Below are 17917 nucleotides of genomic sequence, written 5' to 3'. Positions count from 1 at the left end.
CACTGAGTCCAACCACTCACCCAGCACTGCCAAATTCACCACAAAACACTGTCCCCAAATGCCACATCTACACTTTAATGGGCATTTCCAGGGATGGTGAACCCACTGCTTGCCCTTTACAATGCTTGACCATCCTTTCACTGAAGAATTTTTCCCAATACCCAACTTGAATCTCCTCTGGCGCAACTTGAGGTCGCTTCCAACTTGAGGTCGCTTCCTTTTACGCTATCTCTTGCTATTTGGGGGAAGAGACCAACCCCCGCCTGGCTACACCCTCCTGTCAGGGAGTTGTACAGTGACGCGGTGCCCCCTGAGATTCCTTTCTACGGAATAAACACCTGCAGCTCCCTCAGCCGTTCCTGGGGTTCCCCCCGAGGAGGGGGAAAGTGAGGAGGGCAGTGAGGATGACGAGAGTGTGGGACCGGGAACACCCCCGGCAGCGGCGGAAAGCGGGCAGCGGCTCCTGAGGGGCGGCCCCGGGCCGCGCCCTGAGGAGGGAGGTGCTGAGGGGAGTGGGCGGGGCCCCCTCGGGCCGTGCCCTCCGCCGATTGGTAGCCGGGTAAAGGGGCTGGGACGCCGCCTCGCGGTGTACTCTGGGAGTTGTAGTCCAAAGATGGGCGCGCGGCCGGCGACACCTGCGGGATGAGGACTACAACGATGGGGGAGGAGGGAGGAGCACGTGGTCGTGGTGGGCGGGGCTGCGGTCGTCACGTGATGTTTGGGTGCCGGCGGTGACGGGCGCGCGGCGGCAGGTGAGGGGCGCGCGGCGGTGCTGCCCTGGGGAGCCGGCGGTGACACGGCCTGGGAACGCGGGGACAGGGCCGGCACTGGGTGTGTGTGACACGGAGACGGGGCTGGCCTGGCACTGGGGGTCTGTGTGACACGGGGACAGCTGTGTGTGTGTGACACGGGCACAGGGATGGCCTGGCACTGTGTATGGGTGTGCGACATAAGGACAGGGTTGACCTGGTACAACTTGGGTGGGGCGAGTGTGTAACACGAGGATAGGGCTGACCTGGCACTTTGCGCGTGTGTGACATGGGGACAGGCTGGCCTGGGTGTGTGTGACACGGGGACAGGTGTGTGTGTGTGAGATTTGGGGACAGAGCTGGCCTGGCACAGGGGTGTGTGTGTGAGATTTGGGGACAGAGCTGGCCTGGTACAGGGGTGTGTGTGTGACACAGGGACAGGGCTGGCCTGGCACAGGGGTGTGTGTGTGTGTGTGACATGGGGACAGGGCTGGCCTGGCACAGGGGTGTGTGTGTGTGACCAGGAGGCCAGGACTGTCACGGGGGGTATGTGTGTGACATGGGGACAGGGCTAGCACAGGGGGATGTGACGTGGGGACAGGGCTGCCGTGGCACAGGGGGCAGTGTGTAATATGGGGACAGAGCTGGGCTGGGGGGGGGGGGGTGTGACATAGGGACAGGGCTGGCACAGGGACTGTGGGTGGAACTTGGGGACTGTGGCTGCTGTTGCACAGCATGGCATGTGTGTAGTGAGTGACAGGGCTGGCCTTGCCCAGGGCTGGGAGCAGGGAGGGATGCATGAGCTGTGAACCACACCTGTGTCCCATGTCACCGGTGACTGGGTGAGGATGGGATGTCCCTGCACCCAGTCTGCCACTGTCCCACAGCTGCTCATGAAGAAACCCTGATTTATCAATTTCCAGCACAATGACAATATTGGGAATTGCTCCTGGGTTGTTACCTGCCAGGTTTTGGCTCAGTTTTAACTCACAGAGGCCATGATGTTGTTTATTTATTTTTTACCCCTTCCAGGCTCATTCAGGGAGCTTGAGGCAATGGGATGCATTTGGAAGTACAAGGAGAGGAAATAAAACCTCTTTTAAATGTACAAAGCGCCTCTTTCTGCAGTGGTCCTCGGCTGACTGCAGAAACTTTTTTTTTGGTTGCTTTTGTACTTCGAAAAGTGTTTGTGGTTTGAAGCTTTTAATAAAAGCTCCCCTGAGCTGTGGGGTACAATTAACCTCCGGCATCTGGCGCCAGAGTGGACTTTGCTGGGGAAACCTCGTGTTCCCATGGAACTGCTTGGTGTCTTTGTGTGCATATCAAAAAGCAGAGGGTTTGGAAAGCTAAAAGCACGTTTCATTCTGCCACCAGCACACTGAATATGCCCTGCAGAACCCTCTTCTTGCTTGCATTTGAAGTTTTCTGTGACATTTTGGAGCTTGAGGTGCATCCTTGTATCTGGGAGTGCTGCAGGAACAAGGAAATGTTTGTTTGCAAACCCTTGCGTGGGGTGGCGGCCTCAAGTTTTGCTTTGTGCTTCATTCTGCACAAAGGATTTAAGATTCAGCAGACTGAATCCTAAATTTTTACTAGCTGTGTGCTGTGGAGTGGGAAGGATTGATTAAAATATGAAGGCTTTCCCCCACCCTCTCCTTTTTTTGTTTAGCAATAAGGTTTATACTTTTTCAAGCATTTATCCCTTTTTCCAGGCTGGTTTTTGCCTTTGCAGTGGGGCTGTCAACATACAGGGCCCCATCCTGCCCTGCTGGGCTCTGCTGTGGTCCAGGTGTTCCTGCAGGTGTTTCTGGTCTTTAAATCACCACTGACTCAGGCCAACTGCTGTCTGACCCCTTGATGCTCTCCTGCTCCACTGTCTTCTCCAGCTGTGATGCCCTTTTCCATCTTATCTCCAGATGGACTCTGGATGTTTTCTGGAGTGTTAATCATAGAATCATTGAATGGTTTGGGTTGGAACAGACCTTCAAGATCATCCAGTCCCACGCCCCTGCCATGGACACCTTCCACTATCCCAGGTTGCTCCAAGCCCTGTTCAAGCTGGCCTTGGACACTTCCAGTGCTGGGCCCAGCTTCTCTGGGCAACCTGTGCCAGGGCCTCACCACTCTGTAAAGAATTTCTTCCTAAAATCCAATCTAAATCTACCCTCATTTAGCTGAATGCCATTTCCCCCTTGTCCTATCCCCTTGTCCTGTGCTCTTCTGGAAAATCCCTCTTCATTATGTTGGTGCAAATTCAGGTTTTAAAATCCCTGATGTGTCAGGGCATTGCTGTCTGGCCCCTTGTTGCCTTCCTGCTCCACCATCTTCACCAGCTGCAACATCCTTTTCCCTCTCATCTCATCCTCAGGTTGGTCTCTGGACTTTTTCTGGAGTGTTAAATGTGCTGATTCCCACTTTCCAGTGGTCATCCAAGCAACAAATCACCGTTCTTGCATTCTCCAAGGCCTCCCACCTTGCTGGTTTGCTTTTGTTTATTAATGCAATTAAAAATTAGCCCGACCACTGATGCAGCTTTGATGGACATGGGAGAGGCTGATCAGTGCAGCCACATGTCCTGCTTGGTCCAGGCTTCTGATTCAGATTCCATCCCTGTTTCCCCCTGCTGTTGTGTCTAAAGCAAGACTTTACTGTGAGGGTGAGGAGGCCCTGGCACAGGTTGCCCAGAGAAGCTGTGGCTGCCCCATCCCTGAAAATGTTCAAGGCCAGGTTGGATGGGGCTTGGAACAACCTGGGCTAGTGGGAGGTGTCCCTGCCCATGGCAAGGGGTTGGAACTGGATGATCTTTAAGATCCCTTCCAACCCAAAGTGTTTTGTGTTTCTCTAAGTTATTTATTTGAGATTGGCTAAAGAGACTGATAGAACAGAGATTTCAATATTGCAATATTCTATTCCCATCCTGTCTTGTGCAAGCAACCTCATTCATTTTCTCACAACTCTCTTTATTTATTTATTTATTTAAAATATTTTAAACCTCTTATTGTTTACTCCTCATCATGCAACCCTCTGGTGTGACCAGGCTTCCCAGCAAGCAAGATGCTTGCTCTGGGTCTGGAGAATCTTTACTGGGAGTGGAGGAGAAATAAGTATTCTGTGTCTTAATAAATTTGCGCATTGAGATTAAAGCACTTAAAATCTAATTGAAAAGAAAAAAAAAGAGGGAAGCTGAGAATGAATAAGTCTGTGCTTCTCTTTCCTTATAAATATATATATGAAATGGTATTTTGAATTGTTGGTTCTTCTGGGATTTCAGGAATATTTAAATAGAAAGTGCGAAAGGGTAAATAATATCAAGATAAAAATAATACTTTCGATTCCCTCCTTGTATAAACACATTCTGCTCAATGAAAGTGGAATGAACTGTTGAAAATTTTTAATTTACTTTTCCCATCTTTATTATCCTCCTTCCTACAGTTCACCTACTTTGTGCAGTCGGGTGAGCTGGGTGGCTCTCACTTGGGTTTTTATGGACCTTCCCAGGGTTGCTGGTGCTTCAGGGGACTGGAAATCTGTGACACCTGAGGGTTTTGGGGGGGCAGGAGGAGCCTCTGACTGTTTTATGTAGGGGTGGAGTCGTCATTGTCAGGGCAAAGGCTGCTTTCACTGGAAAGGATGAGTATGTCCAGGTTTGATCCCAGTGAGGATGGATGGATGGATGGATGGATGATGGGTGACTGGGTTTTTCCACCCAGGGCATGGTTGGTCATGTGTTCAACCTCTGGTGTCCCGGCTGGGGGATGAACAGATTGAAGGCAGTCCTGGGCAGACAGGCCTGGGCGTGCTGGTGGATGAGAGCACATGACCCATGTGCACTTGGAGCCCAGAAATCCAAATGTGTCCTGGGCTGCATCCAAAGCAGGGTGGGCAGCAGCTGAGGGGGGATTCTGCCCCTCTGCTCCACTCTGCTGAGACCCACGTGTAGAACTGCATCCAGGTTTGGGGTCCCAGCATAGGAAGGACATGGAGCTCTTGGAGCGAGTCCAGAGGAGGCCACCAAGGTGATTAGAGGGATGGAGCCCCTCTGCTCTGCAGCCAGGCTGGGAGAGCTGGGATGTTCAGCCTCCAGAGAGAGCATAAAGCCTCTTCCAGTGCCTAAAGGGGCTCCAAGAGAGCTGGAGAGGGACTTTGGACAAGGGCCTGGAGTGAATACGACAGGGGGAACGGCTTCCCACTGACAGAGAGCAGGTTTAGATTCAATATTGGAAAGAATTTCCTTGCTGTGAGGCTGGGGAGGCCCTGGCACAGGTTGCCCAGAAAAGCTGTGGCTGTCCTATCCCTGGAAGTGTTCAAGCCCAGTTTGGACAGGCCATGGAGCAGCCTGGGACAGTGGAAGGTGTCCCTGCCCATGGATGACACTGGATGATCTTTAAGGTCTCTTCCAGCCCAAGCCATTCCATGATTCCTGACCATTAGAATGTGTGTGCTTTCCTATGACATGATCTACTCAGTCTGAATTTAATACAGCTATTTAAGCATGAGCCTAAGTCACAGCTGAAGTAGCAGGGTGTGGCTCCATGATGATGCTTGCGGGGAAAATGCTGCAAAACTTCTTCCTCAGCAGCACCACCAACCTTTCAAAGTGCATTGTGTTTTGCAGAACACTTTTTGCAATGTGCAAATCCAAAATGTGGCCCCAAACTTGCGTTGGTGTTTTTGGCAGTGTCATTGGGCACTGCAAAGCTGGAGGGAAGCTCTGCCCATCATTTGATGTTGAGTGCCCAGAAAATTTCATGAAATATTTGTGCTCTTTTTCTACTGCCAGAGAGCCAGAAGTGTGTATTTTGCTGTCAGAAAGGTTCTTTGTGGTTTTTAATAATACACTGTATTTCCCAAAGAATATGGTCAAGATTAAGAATCCTACTCCCTATTTTTTTTCCTGCTTGCCTTGCAAATGGTGGCGTCTAAGATTAAAATAACGCAAGAGTTAAATTAATCTGATTTAACACTTGCAGGGAGGTTTCTATTTAAAACTCTTTTTCTTCGAAGTGTCACTAGTCAGGAAATTCAGTAGGCAGGTGCCATCTCTTTGTTGCAGTGCATGGGCACATCTCTGCAGTGTTTCTGATGATGGAAAAAATAGCATTTAACTAAAATAAAAAAGGGGCAGGATGGATTATCTTATTTTTTTATGTCCATTTTGCGTGTCCATTAGAAAAACAGAGATTGCACTGGTGATCAGTTGCTTTTTAAATATGTCCTGAAGATTGGTATAAAAAATAAGAAGAAATGGTGTATCAGCAGGTGTTTTTGGATGTTTTGGTTTTTTTTGATGGGGTGCAGAGCTGTTGGGAAAAGCTCTCCCAAGGGCAGTTTAGGTGTCTTGGCAGTTCATCTGCTGGAATACTGCAAGAATAATCTGGACAATATTTTCCAGCTTCTCCTTTAATGAAGTCAAACTCAGCTGCAATACCTATACTTAGTATTTTTTGTTTTTTGTAAAATTCCTTTTTTTTTGGAAGTAAATACTCATGTTGGGTTAGGTGGTGATTTCTTCACTCTCTCTGTCATCTCTTCCCTAAATAAAAGCAGAAAATAAGTGCAAAATGTTTGATGCTCTTCATTGTGTGGCATTTGTTTTGTTCTTGCTCTCCTGTCCCCCCTGCTGCAAAGCCAGGCATTGCAAAAATATGATTTTTTGAGGTTATAGAGGACTTTATTTGTCCTCCTTCTCCTCTCTGCATACATTTATTGTCATTCTAGTCTTGAATAACTTGGCCATGTATTTTTTTTCCCCTTGTAGGACCCCTCCATCATCTGGTGCATGGAGTAAAGGAGTGCAGGAGACAGCCGTGCTGTAGGATTTTATTCCAGAGCTGTTGTCATAGTTCTTATTTCTGCAAAATAAAAACATTTTCTTCTTCCACAAGAGACTTTGATCACACTCATTGCTGAAACCTGTTGCCTTTTTTTTTTCCATTTATAATGAATCTTCTTGTGATGCTTCTGCGTGGAGGAGGGAGGTGCCTCCTTTATTTTTCTACATGTGAAAAACCAGGCAGATTTGGAGGTGTTACAACCCAAATTTTTGGATTAACCCATTTCTTGGCTGTCTGAGATGCCAGAGACTCAAATATGGTACAAGGGAACTCCCAAACTTGCTATTAATGGCTGCTTTGTACAAAATCCCATACACAGCCAGGAATGCTGTTTCTCATCTTTCTTCCCCCACTTCGAAGTTCCCTTATTTATTTGTGATAGGACAAGGGGGAATGGCTTTAAGCTGAAGGACCTGAGCAACCTGGTCTAGTGGAAGGTGTTCCTGCCCATGGCAGGGGTTTGGAATGAGATTATTTTTAAGGTCCCTTCCAACCCAAACCATTCTGTGATTCCATGATTTACCAACCTGTGACATCTCATGACTGTGATCACAGTCCTCATGCAATGGTGATGCCTGTCCAGTTTGTGTAGCCCAATTTTGGGGTGGCTTAGGGGAGAAAAATCCTCATGGGCTGTTTGGGGAAGATTTGGATGATGTCTCACTGGGTCTACAAGTTGTGGAATAGTCACTTCAATTTTAGATTCATTGAATCGTAGAATGGTTTGGTTTGGAAGGTACCTTCAGGATCATCTCATTCCAACCCCTTGCCACGGGCAGAGACACCTTCCACCAGACCAGGTTGCTCAGAGCTCCATCCAGCCTGGCTGTGGACACTCCAGGGATGGGAAGTGTTCAGGATCAGAGGGAGCAGTGGTTGCAGCTCACTGGAGGTGGTTGCAATTAGGTTGTAGCTGAATTATTAACAAATGCTTTGCAGCATCCCGGGTCCCAGCGTGGAGATGTTCACCATGCTCCAAGTTCTTCTAATTTTGGAGATAAAAATGCTGCTGTGAATCTGTTTGGAGATGGGAGAGGTTGATGAGGCTGCAGGTGCAGTGCTGGCTCACTGGGTAGCGCCTTGTTTCCTGTAACCCTGTACATGACAGGTTTTCTTGTTGGAGCCTGCAGATCTTCAGATTTTCCTTTGTGCAAAATGAATCAAGAGCTAAAACTTAATACAGTTTTTCACAAACAAAACCAATTGATTTGTGATCTCTTGTGACACTATTCGCTTTCTAGACTCTCCTGAGAACCTCCTAATTTCTAAAATACCTGATTTATACAAGTTTAGACATAGTGTTAGATAGCTTGAGATGTAATTTACCTTCCCCAAATGTTTTGATGTGTTCTGTTGTGTGTCTGATAATCCCCAGCTGCTCCCTTACCCGAGTGCCTGTCATTGCTGGGATGACCCTAATGTCAGTCCCATCAAATACTCTGCTGCAGGTTGTGGATGCTCAGTGAAAAAACATGAAAAATTAAGCTTACAAATATATGTCTATTATTAAATTAACAAGTAATTTCTGTAATACAGTGCATAAGATGCTATATATAAAATTCACATACGTATAATAATACTGGATGTGTTTTTTTTTGCTTTTATGTTCTGTTTTTTTGGCCTTTGTTTTAAAGAATTGAAAGCTTTAGTTTTTTTCTCTGCCAAAGGTGCTGTGGGATTGATGTGGGCAGGGTGAGGCCATGATGAATACTCATAGCTGTGATCAGGGAAGTTTGTCCAACCTCCTGATGCTCCCCATCCTCTTACAGACCATCCCATGCAGATTTTAAAGCTATCCAGAACTGTGGTGATGGTGAAAAGTCATTTTACTAAATCTACTTTTACTAATGATAAATATGGTAAAAAAATCTAAAATAATGGAAGTAGTGGTGCTTAAATTGTGTTGAAGCCACTGCATGTTAGAGGCTTGATTTCTCAGTGTCAAGGACCTTCAGCTTCCATGAACAGCAAGTGCTCTAAGATGGAAATAGGTGGCAAAATGTGGGTGTGGAAGCCTGAGAAATGCTGTCCAAAGTTTTTGACACTTCTATTTTAGAGAACAACTGTGTGCTTTCCAAAGCCCTCCTAAGTTTTGATCATGCACCACAGGGAGGTTTCATAGCTATGGGTGGTTTTTCTAAAAATGTAATGGGTTCTGTCCTAGCCAAGTGCCCAAACCAGCTCCTTGGAGAGGTGTCTTAGCAAGTGGTGAAAACAGGATTGCAATATTTGTGTAAAACAGGGCACCTTTGAATTTGGAAAAGCAAACTGAGAATCTCACTGCAGATATTTTCCTGTTGGTCATCTTCAGAGCTGAATCAGATGGGTTTCCTAGGATTCTAGAATGCTTTTGGTTGGAAGGGACCTACTTCCAACCCCCTGCCACGGGCAAAGACACCTTCCACTGTCCCAGGTTGCTCCAAACCCCATCCAACCCAGCCTTGAACACTTCCAGGGATGGTACATCCACAACTTCTCTGGTTTCGTCTCCTTTGTCCCAAACATAGGGCAATCACGAGACTGGAATTCTGGTTGGTTGGGTTTTTTTTTTTTCCCCATTATGACAATACTGGCAAATTAATTGTCAAGATCCTCTTCCCTGTGCATGGAAATCAAGGTCTGCTTTTTTTATTTTCTTTTTTCTGTTTCTATTTTCTATTTTTGCACATTATTCACATGTTCCTTTGTTTCCTTTCATATATGCAGATGTCCCACAGGCTCTGAGGTCTTCAGGCTTGCTCTTTTCTCTTTGGCCAGTTCCTTTCCTACTGTGCTGTGCTTGCCATCCTTTTTAAAATTAATTAGAATTTAAGTATAATCTCATACTTAGAAACAGGGTCGTGCATCCTAGGCCTGTTTATGAGGCATTTGAGCACAGAATATAAAGAGTGTGTGCAGAAAATAGTCTGGAGGTCCTGCTGTCCCCAGGGGCACTCACTGCCTCACTGCCTGTACTTCCTGAATTTGATCATCTCTTTTCCTTTGCTTCCTGGTGAGACCAAAAAGAGTTTTTGAGTTTTCCTTGAGTGGCTGCTTCGTGGGCTTGAAATGCTGCTGGCTCCTTCAGTCCCATTGGGCTGTAAGATCCTAGATCCTTCTGCTGGGAGGGATTGGCCTTTCCTTCTTTTCTTCACAGCAGAAAGGAAATTGATTTTCAAAATTTGTGGTTCTTCCTGGGTTGGGGCAATAATCCAATTCCTTGGAAGAAAGTGGTGGCCTGCAGGGTAAGGGGATGAGTGGTCTCCATTGGTCATTTACATGCAGATCATAGAAGGGTTTGGGTTGGAAGGGACCTTCAAGACCATCTTGTTCCAATCCCCCTGCCATGGGCAGGGACACCTTCCACTCGACCAAACTCCATCCAATCTGGCCTGGAACAGTTCCAGGCAGATGAGTCCTTTGGCTGCTTCCCTCTGCAATGACTTTGGTGTAGGGAGATTTATGCACTTGATGTCCTCCTTGCTCCTTTCCCACGCCCCAGAGGAGCAGATGGTTGTCATGAGTGGATGTCATCTCAATGGACATTATCTCAAAGCCTACCAACATCATGATAAAACCCTTGTCGTTGGCTGAAGCAATGTCTTCTGGTGGTTCTCCACCCTCTGTTTCCATTAACTCACCATCCTGGGCAGACTGAGCCTGGTTATTTTGCCTGGCTGGCTGCAAACCACTTTGCAAAGTCGCTTTCCTGAGCAGACCAGGGTGACCTTGCACTCGCTGATTTGGTAGCTGGGCTCCAATGCCGACTCCCTGCGTGGCATCTCATAAATAGCTCCGGTTTTCCGTTTCATTTCCCAGACCTGTTTACACCTTGCCAGAAATAATTACAACCTCTGAGCGTGGGGTTTACTGGGTGAGGGGGAGGAGAGCAAGGAGAAAAACCTGCAATCCATGTTTTTTCATGCGCTGTCATCAACATGGTGCTGCCAGCGGGATCAGGATCTCCCTTCTGGGGCATGAATCAGGCTGTGCTCACGTCCGCCCGGCATCGCTCCTGTTCTGTGCTTGAGAATTCCTTCCCTTCCTCTGTTCAGCATCATCTTAAATTCATATCCCAGGTGGTGCCTCCCTCACCTGCTTTATTACCTCTTAATATGTTTTCCCAATAATGTCTTGCACACGGATAAACTTCTCCAGCTTCCCTCGTAAAACCGGCTCTTTCTGCGCTCTTCCTCCTCCGGCACATGTGCATTTTTCCTCCATCCATGCAGAGCTACTTTTCTCCTTCTTACCATGTTTCTTTGAGCACCTTGGAGCCTGCGTGTTCTCCTGGAGAGGCGGGTGGATGCCATCACTGCCGGTTTTGCATCCGAGCCGGCGCTCGCTGTGGTCATGTGTGGAGCCGGTGGGGAAGGCTGGAATATTTTTAGCCTGCACTTCTGTGAGCTGCTCAGGGGGCCGCCCACAGCCCAGTATTAAAATAATAGCGGGGACATTGGGTAAGCTCTGCAGCAAAATGTTGATATGCAAATTGCCATCTTAAGAGCAAACCTCAAGGCGATTTTTGGCAATGCATGCAAGTCTCCGGAGCGGTGTGTTTTGAATAAAGATTACAGCAAAGGGATTTCGCCTGGAGGCCACGCTAGTCTCATTTATTCTGAAGCTTAGCAGAGCTGGTAATTCAGTGCTGGAAGCCAACAGGGTGAAACGTATGCACCTTTAAAAAGGCATTAGATTAGCATTGGCGAAACGAAATGTCACGTCACCTCTGTAACTGAAATTTCCAGGCTTGCAGAATAAATTTGGTTGGATTTCATTTGCGAGTAGTTCCTGGGCGCTGTCCAAGGAAGAGGTGGCTGTGATAGCAGCAGAGTTGGTTTGGGAGGTTTCAAGGCATTACCTGATCATAAATGAGCTTGTGCCAGCTGATTCCATGCTACTTTGACTTTTCTTTTCAACGGTGATGGACAGCTTGGCTGTTGGAAACCTTGCAGTAAGAAATCAGATCACATCTGAATTCCTTATTTTGTTGGGTTTTTTTGTTATTTTCTTGGTTATTAAGTTTAAGGTGGCACTGCTGGGAAGGAAACAGCAGTAAATTCATAGAATATTAGAACAGTTTGTATTGGAAGGGACCTGAAAGATGATCTTGTTCTGACCCTCTGCCATGGGCAAGGACACCTTCCAGTAGACCAGGTTGCTCCAAGCCCTGTCCAGCCTGGCCTTGGACACTTCCAGGGATGGGGCAGCCACATTACCATTTATAATATCATGTCAAGCTTCCCATCCACCTATATCCCCAAGTCTTTCCTCTCCTCAGGGCTTTTCTCAATGAAGGCTTTGAATTCTTTCATTTATTCCAGTTTTTGAGGAGCAAGAACGAATTTGTAGGTGCTTTCATTATTCTTTGTGTCCTTCACCCATCAATGCCTGGGCACTGATGGGTGAAGGAAAAGTTCATATCACAACAAATATGTTGCTCTAGAATTGGAAACTGGCAGTAAATGAAATAACTTGTGAGTTTTGGGGTTTGCTTGGGGTCTTTTTATTTGCTTGGGCTTTTTTAATTCTTGAAGATTGTTACAAATCCATCCCTTTTAGAAGCTGGAGAGGGATGATTTTGAGTGGGAATAAAAGTAGTTGGTAGCTAATTTTTCTCTTTGAATGAAGCATGGAAGAACCAGGTGGCTTAGTCTTTGTGGGAACACATTTGACTTTGATACAAGTTTGTGTTGATCAGATCTTAGTTCACTTGTATCCTTTTACTTTAATTATACGTTCCAACACCATGAGACTTTTAAATATCAGATTTTGAGAATATTCTCTGCCAAAACTGCACGCCTTAAGTGCAGATCCTGTTGGCAGGCATCTCAGGAGCTGCTGACTTCCTTCTTTTGTAACCCCGTCCTCTCTTGCCGAGTTTTTTTCTCCTTAAAATTCAAACGTCGTTTGATAAAACAGCAAAGCTCACGGGTGTGTAGCCCTGTGAAGATCACTGTGTCCTGCTTGCATCCCAACAGAGCCAAGTGAGTACAAGAAAAACATCTTTCAAGTTTGGTTCAGGCGCATGTTGGATTTTCCTTGTGTCTGTCCTTTGGTACATCCGGCTTCTCCCAGGCCTTAAACGCAAGATGCTGGTTTAGTCTTCTCATGCTGCCTTGTGCCTTGCTGAGGTATTGATTCTTCCCTCCAAGGTCATGAAACTCTGCTCCTGACTATAAAATGCTCCAAGTCTCCACCTCTTGATTCTTCTTCCTTCTTGGTGATTTAATTTGTCGGAATGTTCTTAATCTTCCTCAAAGTTTGTTTTTTAGCGGTGTATCTTCAGGGAATATCACAGCTGACTGTCATGCCAGTGTTTTTGTCTTTCCAGATTGTGTTTCCTGAAATTTCCCATCAAATCTGTGTTCAACTCCTTCTGCGTTCAATCTCCTATTTTAAAGTCTTTATTGCAGGAATTATCTCCTTGCTCTGTATTTATACAACATTTCATGTAATGCAGATGTGATTCCAAAGTGGTGCCTTTGATAACACCTTTAAAATTGTTTTTTTGGTAGTTAACAATCTTGAGAATGCTATCATTTTATATATATATATATATATATATATATATACATATAGAGCCAGAGACAAAAATTAAGACATATTAAGACATTGTAGATGTTGATACTTAAAAATCAAATACAAATAATAAAAATGTTTTTCTGGCCCTACCTTGGTTCCTTTGGTGGTTATGACATCAGCTGCTTTCTGTGGGGCAACTGAAATGCTGAACTCTGATCTCAGCAGATAAGAAATATTTTTGTAAAGCTGTGCATTTAGACTAATTCTGTCTGCTGTAGAATGTGCTGAGGATTTGTGATCCTCAGCAAGCACTTGACAGATCTTAACTAGTTCTGCTCTGTCTTGTCAATCAAAATTAAACACCCACCTCACTCCTTCCTACTTTCTCTCTCTTCCAGCCTTTTTATTTAGGTTGGTCATTAAAATTGCTCATAACCATAGAAACGAGGAAAACCCGCCCTTACTTTCCAGAGCCTTAGTGTGATATTCCTGCACTGACATCATGTGAGTTACATACACGATGGCTTAAAAAAAAACCCCAAAAACCTGCAGGTGGGCGGAGTTGTCATTAATTCCTCCCTATACTGGAGTCGTCCCTGTGGATGCCAACCAAGGATCATGTCCCTCTTGCATTTGTATATGGAGAATGCAAGAAGGACACAAAGGAGAGGCCTTGCTACGGAGAAACCATCAGAAAAAGACTGAATGGGAGAAGAAAACAGATCCATTCGCAGGATGGAACTGGTGGGAGGATGAGATAAGGAGAAGATGGGTGGGCAAGAAGTCTCATGTGCAACGCGGTGTGTTTTTGATCATTTCAATATTGGTTTTCATCCTCCTAGGGCTGCCTTGGGTGCTTTGGGAGATGGGCATAATGATATTTCTGGGAAGTTGGACCACCAGGTTTCTCTGCTTAAGGACCCAAATCCCCACTTGGCAGGATGGGGTGTGCCATGGCTTAGCTTGTTCTGAAAAATTGAACTGACCACTGTTTCTTTTTTTTGCTTGTACAGGCAGTTAAAAAATGCTTATCCCTAGGCTACATGAGGGTGATAAAAACTCCTACCTTAGTAGCCATGAGCATCTTGAGATTTCAGAGCTGGACTGTGTGTGCTGGACAAATAATTCTGTTTTCATTTGCCTCGATTTGAGACAAAATTTGTCATTTCCCTCCCCACCTTAAATTGCAATAAATCATATGTAGGAATGTCTCCAGGACAAAAATGTGGATTGTTCCTGAATTAGTTGGATGTAAAAGTTTCCCCGCTCTTTTATATGAAGGCTTGTCTCTTGGGAAGAGGAATTTTGACCTTTGGACAGAGAAATAACAGGAAGAAGTGTTGTGTGATGTGGCATGACAAGGTGTTGCTGAGCAACATCTTAAAATTTAAAGGTCTTACTTATTTACCCTGCCTTTGAAAGCTAGTTCTGGGAACTGTACTTAAAGGCTCCTAATCAGTACTTTTGCCCATGTTTTGGATCTTCTGCTGTTGGCTTTTGAGGGTGTTGAAGTCGATTGTGTAATCAAAGAGGAGGAAAGGGTAATTGGGTGGTTTTTCTAAGGGTAGAAAAAATCAGGGCACGAGCTCCTTTGGCATCCTTTGCTCCTCTCTTCAGCTCCAGTGTCATCCCATGTGATTTGACTTTCTCCACCATCCCATCATAAGGAGGGATTAGAAAGCTTTGATGGTTAGTCTGGAAGGTTGTGTCTTGTGTGATGATGCTCCTCCTGCTTAAAACAGGCCCACAATATCAGCATTCTGATTAGAACACTTCCTTTGAGGAATAATTACTGTAAAAAGTGTAATATTTCTATTGCCTTACTTTGCACAGTGTGTAAGTGCCTCTACCTGAGTTTCCTAAACCATTCTTTTTCTTATTTTCTGTTTTATTTTTTTATTAAAGCATAGTAAACTGCATTAAAAGTGTCTTAAATTCCTTCTGAAATATTAATTTCCAAATTTGGACCCAAAAAAAGAGATCAGTTGTGAAAGAGTGTGTGTGGGAAATGAGTTTATGATGTCATTACAGTCTCCAGAGTTGTCTGAGTCATTGAATCCTTATGGATGGCTGTTCCTGATGAGATGAAGTGGCCTCAAGTTGCATCAGGAGAGGTTTGGATTGGATATAAGAAAAATTTCCTCACTGAAAGGGTGGTGAAGCATTGGAACAGAGTGCCCAGGAAAGTGGTGGAATCACCATCCCTGAAATTATTCAAAAGTCCAGTGCTGGGTCCACTTGGTTCTCTCAGTTGTGTGGTTCTCTCTCAGTAATCTCTTTAGTTGCACGGGCTTTCTTTTTGCAGGAGATGTGGTAAAGATGTAGTAAAAATGTACTAAAACCAGATCCAGTTTAACTGGCTGATACTGACTATAAAATAGGACATCACTAAGCAGGAGAAATGACAATGATGTGAAATCACAAACTGCAGAAAATGAAAATTACTTGCTGTGCTTCACTAGGCATCCCCTAATGTTTGCACCCTGAAATTAAAGGGAATAAGTGTTCTTTTGTTTCCTTTTTTGTGTGTATGTTCCATTGTCAACACACATTGTGTAGGCCAAAAGCAAAGCTTGCCTAATAGATGGATATGTTTAACAAATTCACAGGGTGTGAAAACTCCCAGTTGAATCTAAAGATATGGCTAAAACCTCAGTCTTGGGAATCCCTGAGCTTCAGACTGAGGGAAACAGAGCAGATAAAAGCCTGTTTGTGCTTTTCACATCTGATTTGGTTTCTTTTTCTTTTATCTGAACAGGAACAATACTGCTGAGCTGGGCCTTGGGTCCACTGGGTTATTGCTACCAAGTTCCCAACAAGCGGCTCCACAACACAGCGGAATAAAATTGTGGGTGAGGTAATTTTTGCTGTTTTCTTTCCTTGATAATCCTTCTCATTTCAGTTTTTTTTTGTCTTTGATTTTGGTTAGTTTTCTCCATATCCTTTCAGCTCATCGGAGGTGATGCATGTTGTAGATGCAGGCTCTGGAGTGGGGGTGTAGGAATGTGGGCTTCGTTCTTGCAGATGTTCACCTCTGGATGCCATCTTCTGCTCTTGCAGTGGTTTCCTTGTTTTAACTGGTTAATATTGGGTGATCTCCATCCAAATTCTCCCCCTGACATCTGATCTTGGCTGGTCATTAAGCTCTGGGATGTCCCCTGCTCATGGTACGTTGACTTTGAGTTGGGCTTTCTGGCCAAAGCCAGAGTTGCTGGGAGTTCTTTGCTAGGAACAGATGGTCAGTGAAAGTTCCATTTTTCAAGGTGTAACAGACTGTGTCTGGGAAACCTATGGAGTTCTTTAAAAGCAATAACAGTTTTCTTAAACTGCATCTGTTTTTCCCACCTGGAATATTGTTAACGGTAATTTGTATCATGGCTGGAATAGTTGCTTTATGGACTCCAGCTTAATAGGAGGAAATAAGTATTTTCTTGGGTGTTTTTGGTTTAGTGTCTGGTTTTTTCTTGTTAGAATGCTATTATGGAATTAGTAAAATGGATAGGTTTTATATATTTATCTGAATTGATCAGCTATCTTGCAAGAAGAAGTTGAAGCTATTGAAGAAATTTGAAACGAGTCCTAAAAATGTTTTCTAAATTTTTAAATATTTTTAATTTCTCTACCTCCGTTTTCCGTAGCGCTTGGAGCATTGGCATCCTCCAGCCCCGATTCGTACACAGAGCTAAAGAGATTTGTAACGTTCAGTAAATAATATGCATAAATTGTGCCTATTAACGTTCTGAGTAATTACCAACAACAGAGTAAATACAAGGTTAATGAGATTAATGGGGCAGAGGAATGAAAGCTCTGAGTGCCCCTCCCCGTGGCCCTGGAGCCCGGGGTGGCCCCGTTTCTGTTGATGAGCCCAGCATGGCTGGAGCTGCAGCAGTGATTTTGCTGCTGTTCCCCATACAGAGCCTAATGAGTTCCTACTGTTGGCATTTTGCTTTAAATGCTGTATAATATTATTAAATCCCACTCCTTGCAAGGTTTTTTTTAATAGTCTTTATTTATGGCTTTTTCCCCTGTTTGTTTCTGGTTCTGGGGCTCAGTGATAAGGTGCCTGATTGGCCCTAGTCCTCTGACATCTTCTCCCAGACATCTGGTACCCTCCTGGATGTCTCGTCAAGGCCACCAGAGGAACTGGCCAAAGTCTTTTTGTGTTACTGTCAGAATATTGTACGCAAAAGTACATTGAGATTAACCCTTATTTTCTTATCCTAAGGTCCATCTTGACTTGATCTCATTTGTCCTTTGCCTTTTTCCTCTAAGTTCTTCATTACATGCTCTCCATTAAGTCTTGCAGGGACAGAAATTCCAATTTCCAAGCAAAACATGATTATTTTTGTACTCTAGTATCTCTCAAGCCCTCTCTCTTTTCAGTGCATTTTCTGCTCTCTGTCCATCATCCTCCAGGATCCTGTGGCAGTCTTCAATGTTTTATCAATGTCAGTACCCCAGAATTGTTTATTTGAGTTTTCTCCACCCAAAACTGCATCTGCATGGTTCCCTCAAAGCTCTGGGCACCAACTCCCCTTGCTGGTCACTTCACAAACTGCAACCTATTTTTTTCCTATTTTAGATGAAAATGCCTTACCCAGAAACCTATTTCGTTTACTCAAGATAAATGTTGTACTTATGACTCTGGTTTTTCTTGTTCCAGCAGTTCTGATTAAACCATGAACCTTCAGTGTAAGCAATTCAGGTAGAATACTGGGCACTGCACATTGCCTAGATGAATTATTCACCTCTTAGCTTTTGTTTTCATTTCTTGCGTGTTTGGTTTTCTTTTTCGTGTGTTTTTTTAAAATGTATTTTATTATTGCAAGA

At 44.9% G+C, this 17917-nt stretch overlaps 1 protein-coding gene across 4 annotated transcripts in view; it reads left to right on the top strand.

Moving 5' to 3' along the window:
- Positions 1-619: 619 nt before the first annotated feature.
- TSNARE1 (t-SNARE domain containing 1) overlaps positions 620-17917 on the top strand; it is a 461526-nt gene continuing 444228 nt past the window's right edge. For 2 of the 4 annotated variants that reach the window (XM_082283165.1, XM_082283162.1), the window contains exons 1-2: positions 620-752; positions 15846-15939. The gene's annotated coding sequence lies outside the window, so the exon portion shown is untranslated. The other 2 variants (XM_082283164.1, XM_082283163.1) reach the window with 2 other exon arrangements.

This window comes from Coloeus monedula (genome assembly GCF_965178545.1).
Source record: "Coloeus monedula genome assembly, chromosome: 1".
Classification (NCBI taxonomy): Eukaryota; Metazoa; Chordata; class Aves; order Passeriformes; family Corvidae; genus Coloeus; species Coloeus monedula.
The sequence above is the reverse complement of the archived record's forward strand: the minus strand, read 5'-3'. Positions and strand labels throughout refer to the sequence as shown.